Genomic DNA, 9449 nt, shown 5'->3' on the forward strand with positions numbered 1-9449 from the left:
GGCCGGGTACATTATTCTGGAGCAAACTCACTGATGCATTTCTGGATCAAGTGGACACATTTATCTCTGTTTATTTTCCTGCTTATGAGTGTAAATGCTGAATGTTTGAACTTACATTGGGCAAATAACACTTAATGTAATTATTGAAGTAGAACTACATGTGAAAAATGCATCTTTAAGGTTGCTGTACTGTTCAATATGAAAAAAAGCCTTGACCCTGATGGTACAGTTAGTGCCTAATAATTCCTCATTTATGTAAGCCTTTAGTGCGCTGGAGCGCTCATTTAAGCCTATTCCAAATTCCATGAACTCAGCATGGTCCAGCCCTACTACAAAGAACCTGTCAGCTTGATGCTGATCAATTCAAACCCTCTCTTTCACAGGTTTTAAGAAGAGATATCAGGAATGAAATGCACACACATTCTGATGAGCAATGGCCCTGTTCTCTTCGCATGATGTTTTATTAAAGTTTGGAAGGAACACGTTCAAATGATCTAGTCAGTCTACCTACCTAGTCATGGCTCAAAAGGAACAGTCAAGGATTCAATAGCAAGTAAATACTGGTGTTTATTAACACAAAAGTATAGCGGTCGTGCAGGTTCAGATGGCAGACAGATAGCAGAATAACAGGGTCGGCAACGCAGGACTCAGTGGGCAGACAGCAAACGGACGATCCGCAAACGATCCTCAGAACAGGCAGATGAATCACAGAACAGGAACACAGGAACTCCCGTCCGATCCTCAGAACAGGTGGATGAATCACAGAACAGGAACACAGGAACTGGAGCGAGGGGAAAAGACTGTGAGCTGAGCCCGTGAACCTCCACAACCATCTGACAAAGACAAGACGAGGTGACAAACAATATATAGGACATTCTCATTCAGAACAGCTGGCGCTGATCAGCTCATCAGCGATAACGAGCCGTGCTGATGAGCCGCGCCCATTCATACAACACGCACTCACATAGCGAGGGCGAGTCAATGAATCCATGAATCGTGACAGTACCCCCCCCTCCTAGGAACGCCGCCTTGCACCCTTACCTGTCGATTGTAATCATCGATAAGGGAGTGGTCCAGGATGTCCCTAGCAGGAACCCAACTTCTCTCCTCCGGACCGGAACCTTCCCAGTCCACCAAGTACTGGAAACTGCGTCCCCTCCGTCTAGAGTCCAGTATACGATTAACCGAATATGTAGGTTCCCCATCTACGAGTCGCGGCGGGGGGGGGAACTGGGGCAGGCGGATCAATGTGAGAACGAAAAACAGGCTTTATTTTAGACACATGACGGGATGAATTCTCCTGTACGCTGGAGGAAGGTTGAGGCGGACTGCCACCGGACTAATGATTTTGGTGACAGTAAACGGGCCAATGAATTTGGGAGCAAGTTTATTAGAAACGGAGCGGAGAGGAATGTTCCTGGTTGAAAGCCTCACCTTTTGACCAACGACGTAAACGGGAGGCTTAGACCGGTGGCGATCGGCTTTAGCCTTGGTGCGCGCCCCTACCTGGAGTAGAGTCTCACGGGCTCTAGTCCATGTGCGGTGACACCTCTGGACGAAGGCGTGAGCGGAGGGGACCGCGACTTCGGATTCCAGATTGGGAAAAATTGGTGGCTGGTAACCTACACTACATTCAAATGGAGATAGGCCCGTGGACGACACTGGCAACGTATTGTGTGCGTACTCCACCATTGAAAGTTGCTGACTCCAGGAGGAAGGATTCTTGGAGACCAAACATCGTAACACCCTTTCCAAATCTTGGTTGGCTCTCTCGGTTTGACCATTGCTCTGGGGGTGAAACCCTGAGGACAGACTGACAGTCGCTCCCAGTAACTTACAAAACTCTCGCCAAAATTTGGACACAAACTGGGGTCCTCTGTCAGAAACCACGTCTATCGGGAGGCCATGTAAGCGAAAGACGTGATCAACAACGGTCAACGCTGTCTCCTTGGCTGAGGGTAATTTGGGCAAGGGAATAAAATGAGCCGCCTTCGAGAACCGGTCCACCACGGTCAAAACGACCGTATTGCCCTGAGAGGGTGGGAGGGCGGTGATAAAATCTAGCGCTATGTGGGACCAGGGTCTCGAAGGGACAGGCAGCGGTTGGAGTAACCCATCTGGGGGTCGATTGGAAGTCTTACCAGTGGCACAAACCGAGCAAGCCAAAACAAAACTGTGAATGTCACAAGCCATCAGTGGCCACCAGAATCGTTGCTTGACTAAAAAACTAGTGCGATTAACTCCTGGATGGCAAGCCACGTTGGAACAATGACCCCACTGAATAACGTCTGAATACGAGAGAGAAAAATCAAAACGACCGAAAAAAAGTGCCCACCGAGCCTGCCTGGAGTTCAATCTTTTGGCGGTTCTGATATATTCTAGGTTCTTGTGATCGGTCCAGACGATAAAAGGAACCCCCGACCCTTCTAACCAATGACGCCATTCTTCCAACGCTAACTTTACTGCCAACAACTCTCTGTTACCAATGTCGTGGTTACGTTCAGCAGGCGATAAACAACGGGACAAAAACGTGCAGGGATGCATCTCGTCGTCTGTGGGAGAACGCTGGGACAGCACTGCTCCTACCCCCACCTCTGACGCATCGACCTCCACCACGAACTGACGTGATGGATCAGGGGCAATAAGGATGGGGGCTGAAACGAAGCGGCCTTTCAGTTTAGCAAACACAGCCTCAGCTGTGTCTGACCACCTTAACGCCGTTCTGGGGGAGGTCAAGGCAGTCAGAGGCGCGACTAGTTGGCTGAAGTTGCGAATAAAACGCCGGTAGAAGTTGGCGAACCCCAGAAACCTCTGTAGGGCCTTACGGGAATCTGGACTTGGCCACTCCACCACAGCCTTAACCTTCTCAGGGTCCATCTGTATTCCCTCAGACGAAACGATGTACCCTAGGAAAGGAACAGACTGTGCATGAAAAATCGCATTTCTCCGCCTTGACAAAAAGCCCATTCTCTAGTAACCTTTGGAGCACTCGTCTGACGTGTTGAACGTGCTCCTGGAGAGACGAAGAAAAAAAATCAATATGTCATCCAGGTAAACATATGAACTGATCTACCATGTCTCTCAACACGTCATTGACGAGTGCCTGGAAGATCGCTGGGGAGTTGGAAAAGCCGAACGGCATAACCGAGTATTCAAAGTGCCCCCTGGGGGTGTTGAACGCGGTCTTCCACTCATCCCCCTTCCTGATGCGAACCAAATGATATACATTATGTAAATCCAATTTTGTGAAGTCTGATGCTCCCTGCAACCTCTCGAAAGCTGAAGACATCAACGGCAAAGGATAAGTATTCTTTACCGTGATGCTGTTCAACCCCCGGTAATCAATACAAGGTCGCAGAGAACCATCCTTCTTCCCCACAAAAAAGAATCCCGCCCCCGAAGGGCGAATGAACCCCGTTGCTAGAGAATCAGAAATATATTTCTCCATAGCCTCCCTTTCTGGAGCAGAAAGCGAATATAACTTGCCCTTAGGCGGAGACGTACCTGGAAGTAAATCTATAGCACAGTCATAGGGACGATGCGGAGGAAGAGAAGCAGCCCGGGACTTACTGAACACTTCCTTCAGGTCGAGGTACTCCGGTGGCACGTTAGACAGATTTACTGGCTCCTCCTGCAACACAGAACAAGAAACAGACAGGACAGCAGACGAAAGACATGAGGCATAACATAGATCACTCCAACTGGATACAGAGTTCTGGCCCCACTCTATCCTGGGTCCGTGTTTAGCCAACCACGGATGACCCAGGACAATGGGAGTGTGAGGTGACTGGGTGAGGTAGAGTGAGACCCTCTCAGAGTGGTTACCCGAGGTGATGAGTGTGATGAGACCAGTGACGGGAGTAATGCCCGGGAGTTCCTGTCCATTAAGTGCGTGGATCGTGATGGTGTGTTCCAGGGCCGTGATGGGGATGTGAAGCTTGCGCGCCAAAGAAAAGTCCATAAGATTGCCCTCCGCACCCGAATCCACCAGCGCCTGGCTGTTGAAGGAGCGGTCTGCCCACTGGAGTCTCACCAGGAGGAAGGTGGCATTCGAGGGTCTGGTCATGGATATCCTGCCCGACAGTAGCCTCCGTCCTACCGCCGGGCTTGGCCTTTTAAAGGGCAGGTGGAGACGAAGTGGCCGGCCTCTCCACAGTAGAGACACCTCTCGAACGGCGGTGTTCTCTCTCCTCCCGGGAGAGCCGAGCTCGACCTACCTGCATGGGTTCAGGATCGTTCGAGGGGCTGACCGTGTTCACTCCTCTGGGACCGGGAAACTCTGTGAAATCCACCACTGGGGTCGGATACGGTCGATTCTCTCTCTGTTGTAGACGTGCATCGACCCGTAGTGCCAGTTCAACCAGTTCATCAAGAGTCTTGGGTAGATCCAGCGTGTAAATCTCCTTCTGAACACGGTCAGCCAACCCATGCAGGAACATGTCACACTGCGCCTCCTCGTTCCATTTGCACTCGGCGGCCAACGTCCGGAACTGGATGGAATAGTCGGAAACGGAGTTGTTGTTCTGACGGAGATCTGCAAGTTGGCGGGCCGCCTCGCGTCCGACGACCCCGCGGTCGAACACGCGCCTCATCTCCTGCTCGAGTGCTTGGAACGAGGAGCAGCAGCTGTGTTGATTTTGCCACACCGCTGTTCCCCACAGAGCCGCGCGTCCAGACAACAGCGTCATGACTAGTGCCACTTTACTCTCCTCGGAGGAAAACGTCACAGGCTGAAGAGAGAAGTAAATTGAACATTTGGTTAAAAAGGTTCGACACATATTAGGTTCTCCTGAATACCTCTCGGGAGTGGGGATGCGCGGCACCGGTCGGTTGATGTTGGGATTCTCCGGGGGAACAGGTGGGGGCGGTGCTGGCGCAGTGGGACCTCTCAGACGTTGTAATTGAGAGGTGAGCTCGGACACCTGCGTTATCAGAGCCTGTATCGCCCGACCCGAGGCACTGATCTGTTCATCCTGACGATCCATGCGGGCGTGGTTACCGGCAAACATCTGCTCAAAACTGGCTGCACTCGCTGAATCCATGGTCTGGTCAGATGGTTCTGTCATGGCTCAAAAGGAACAGTCAAGGATTCGATAGCAAGTGAATTGGTGTTTATTAACACAAAAGTATAGCTTGTCGTGCAGGTTCAGATGGCAGACAGATAGCAGAATAACAGGCTCGGCAACGCAGGACTCATTGGGCAGACAGCAAACGGATGATCCGCAAACGATCCTCAGAACAGGCAGATGAATCACAGAACAGGAACACAGGAACTCGCATCCGATCCTCAGAACAGGCGGATGAATCACAGAACAGGAACACAGGAACTGGAGCGAGGGGAAAAGACTGTGAGCTGAGCCTGTGAACCTCCACAACCATCTGACAAAGACGAGGTGACAAACAATATATAGGACATTCTCATTCAGAAGAGCTGGCGCTGATCAGCTCATCAGCGATAACGAGCTGTGCTGATGAGCCGCGCCCATTCATACAACACGCACTCACATAGCGAGGGCGAGTCAATGAATCCATGAATCGTGACATACCTAACCTACCTAACCACCTACCAAAATAGTTTGAACTCGTCAGCTGTGAGGTATAGTTCACTATAGAGAGTTTAACTGCATTGGCCTTGTTGGTCGGTGATAGACACTTGTGTGATGGGGAGCAGTAGGTCGCCCTGTAGATTGCGAGTAGGGTCAGCAAGTCGAGCTAATATGATTTTTTTTATTATTATTTTTTATAATTCATGCCTTCAGACTAATATAGTTTTACATTTTCCACAAAATAATAAACTTTCACAGGTTTTTATAGGGTTGTGTTCTTTAATGTGAATTGAATTTCAATTGCAATTCTTAATGGGTAGACACAGCCTTGTTTGAAAAAAAAAAATGAAATAAATAAATAAATTAAAAAGCCTTGAAGTTTGAACACTGTTTCTAAGAAAGAACAAATAAATATAACAATTTTACAACCATAAGGGGTGTATACATATATTTAAAATAATTAGTTTGCTGCAACAAAGAGACAACTCACACGGATAAATACAACAATCTATTAACAGTTAATTTGAACTGATTTACAAAGTGTGGTGTTCAGGTATATATAATCTGTGATAGTGTAAATATTGTATATTCATCAGATACAGTATCAGTACCTACATGTTGAAATTTGTGTCATGTGACTTTCTTACCAGTCCACTTCTTTCTGGCCTTAAAACACAACGATAAAAACATTAAAATACAATAACCAAATACTTTTGTACAACATGAAAAGGGGGAACAGATGTACAGAAAGAAACTAAACATATACTCAAAACAAGCAACACAGACAAAAAGGTAAAAGCTAGAGAGATATAGATTAAGAAAAAACACTCAAGATAAATATTAGCAAAGTGATAGGTCTTTAAACAAGAGGTCTTCATTGGGTGGTCTGGCGTGCGGTTTTATTGATTCTGATCTCGGTCAGTTAGCCGGACAACCTGGTGATAAAAGGTTGATGTCAGCAGATGATGATGATGATTGAGAGGACAATGGACCTGTATCTGCATCTGAGAAAGTGAAAAAATAAATAAATAAATAAATAATAATATTATTATATTATATTATATTATATTATATTATATTATATTATATTATATTATATTATATTATATTATATTATATAGAGAGAGAGAGAGAACCAAAAGTAAATAGATACAAAAAACAGCACTTGGACACCATAATACAAACAGATTTCCCAACACAGCTAGTAGAAACTGTCACTATATTACTATTCACAAGAAACAACGAAGCATGAATAGTACACTACATCATAAAGAAGAAAACACTATTTGTTTCTGTCTCATTCTTCAAAAAGAGGAGGAGAAAACAAAAGATAACTCCAACAAACAGTTTACCCTTTACTTAAAAAAAAAAAAAAAAAACTTAATTTTCCCCCTTGCTCAGTGAGACAACTTGCAAGTACAGTGGGCAGGCATTCTGAGATTCATTTAGTATATTTTCAATAACAAACCTCATTAATCAGCCAGCAGATCAAAGTGTGACGCTGCAGATGAATTTTAAATATTTAAACCCTCCCCCCCATTCAAATGCTATCACTGATCAAAGCATTTCACTTTAATTTCACAAGTCATTTTTACTGGTAGAGGGAACCATAAACAAAGACACACACAAAGTCCAATTAAATGTCTGGGATTTCCTGTAAACCTCCCCTGCTCTGTTTTCATTTCTGAACACTCTTCTCGCTTTGTGAAAGTGAAGCATGGGAAAAATGCAAGTAATTAATTTATTTGATTGTTTATATATGAGCTGCCAAGGAACTTTAAAGAAGCCATCAGTCAGTAATAGAAAGTAAACACTTTGCAAGGTGGCTGTGATTTGAGCTTTATAGCTGAAAGGTAATTACAGTGCCTGAGAAAACAAATATAGTTAACCTTTCATTCTTACCCAATTTCTTCTGAAGTTCTGGCTGCTTCTGCAAGTTTGGATGCCATTTTTTTTGCCTTGCCATTTCTAGTAGGCTGTGGTGGGCATTAATCTAAAAAGGAAAAAATAAGGAATCAAAATGGTGGAAATGAGTGTCATGCAAAGCACCAGGCTCTTCTTCATTTCTACGGTCTTAATGTAAGGCAGACTACATTTGCTACCTGCAAATTACCTTTATGGTGATTTTCCATTAAAGCCAGCCAGGACAGAGCAGTGGTGAGCATTAGTCAAGCTTACTGTAGGTCACACCTGTTACCAGAGGCTTTACTTCTATGCAATCTAAATGTGAAGTGTCAGCTCCCCCACAGAATCCTGATTGCAGAAGGAAACGCTTCAGCGCCAAATTCATTCTCCGTTCCTGTCGCGTGTGTTAACAGCCAGTCTATTTATAAGCCTGCTTAACTCACAGAGCCTGGGGCCAGGCCATCTGATTCAGTGACTGCAGTAAAACTCCTAATATACACCTTGGCAAACGTCTCCATTAGGATAAATTACCTTTTCCTTTTTCAAAAGGTGAGGCCATGGCATGCTAATTGGTCCCAATCAAGTTTATAATCTAATCCAATTAGAGACTGACACTCTGCTCATGGAAACCTTAATTGGGATTGTTTTGTCAGTGTGAAGCTGTCAGTAGGAGAGTTATAGGGGAGGAAATAATTCATGATCATTGTAAATTGGAACAGAGGTGAGGCCTCTTAATAAAAAGACCAGCTTCCTGATTGAGTTAACACCTGGGAGAAATCATAGTGTCAGTCAGGCACTGAATTATGCACTTTATTGCAACTATTGTATTGTGAAAGAAAAGTCAAAGTAACAAGCCTCCTCTAATATCATAAATACAGTATTGAAGTGAATTGTCTATATTGTATGCTGCTTGTATATAAAGTTCTCATAGTTCTTATCCCCCACCCTCCCAAAAAAAAAAAAAAAAAAAATCGTTATTTCAAATATGTATGAATTTCTTTCTTCTTTTTGAAGATGATAAAGGGGTCCAAAAAAAAAGAGCCTTTTTTTCTTGTGTGTTTCATGCATACAGGTTTGGCATGACGTGTAGGTACATGAATCTTTGCTTTTTGGTGAACTATTCCTTTAATCCAAGTCCTGTAATGCCTTTATACATTCCCTCTCAGAATTTTATTGAGAATATCTATAACTATCGATTAGGCAAATGGATTTCTTCCAAGGTTAGGGACCATTGAGTGTTGCGCTAGCGCATCTTCCACAGTTGATGTAATATGATGCGCTCTTCACGAAATCTGGATTCCGCACCTCCCCGGCTGTGTGAGAGGAAGCTTTTCCCTGGTGGATCCGCAGGGTTTTCATGAACAGGCAGATGGAGAAAATATTGTTGACATTAAACTGTTCCTCTTTTAAGGAATTGTTGTGACAAGGTGGAGCTCCCATCACTCGAAATAGCAGCTGTGTACTGTTTACAAAGAGGCCCAAAGCAATGTTTGTTTCCATTGAAATGGTGGCAACCATCTCTCTCTGTGTTTCCCCTCACTGCTGCTTCTTTGTAATGAAAAAGCTGCTCACATTAGAGGTTCCGCCTTATATGTTGCTGTCATTTGTTTTTCTTCATCACACCCTTTCTACCAAAATCATTAAGAATGTACTGGAATGGCATTTATTTCAAAAGCAAACATCATTATTTATTATTTGCAACGTCAAGAAAATGGATAAACGTTGTCTCCCCACTTCTACCCATATTGTCTTCAGTATAATTGTTGAGATCAGTTAAGCGAGTTAAAAAACGCAAACTGGTGGAACCCTGAAAAAGGAAGCTAATGATTTGTCAGTGTGAAATCTCCAATGGCGAGTCAAATCAATGAGCCGTTCCAGGTTCATAATTACTGTTCTTTTTGCCAGCGTAAGGAAAAATCAATAAAGTCAAGTGCATGAAGCGCAAAGCACCCCGTTGTGTTGTAAACAGAGCAAACAGACTTCATGTGATTCACTATA

At 44.8% G+C, this 9449-nt stretch overlaps 1 long non-coding RNA gene across 1 annotated transcript; it reads right to left on the minus strand.

Moving 5' to 3' along the window:
* Positions 1-5810: 5810 nt before the first annotated feature.
* LOC311091651 lies at positions 5811-7969 on the minus strand. Its single transcript, XR_014608141.1, has 3 exons — positions 7660-7969; positions 7449-7539; positions 5811-6550 (listed from the first exon to the last, which is right to left on the minus strand). It is a non-coding gene; the product is annotated as an uncharacterized lncRNA (long non-coding RNA).
* Between the last annotated feature and the right edge of the window lie 1480 nt (positions 7970-9449).

Source organism: Abramis brama (genome assembly GCF_963993115.1).
Source record: "Abramis brama genome assembly, chromosome: 11".
NCBI classification, from domain to species: Eukaryota; Metazoa; Chordata; class Actinopteri; order Cypriniformes; family Leuciscidae; genus Abramis; species Abramis brama.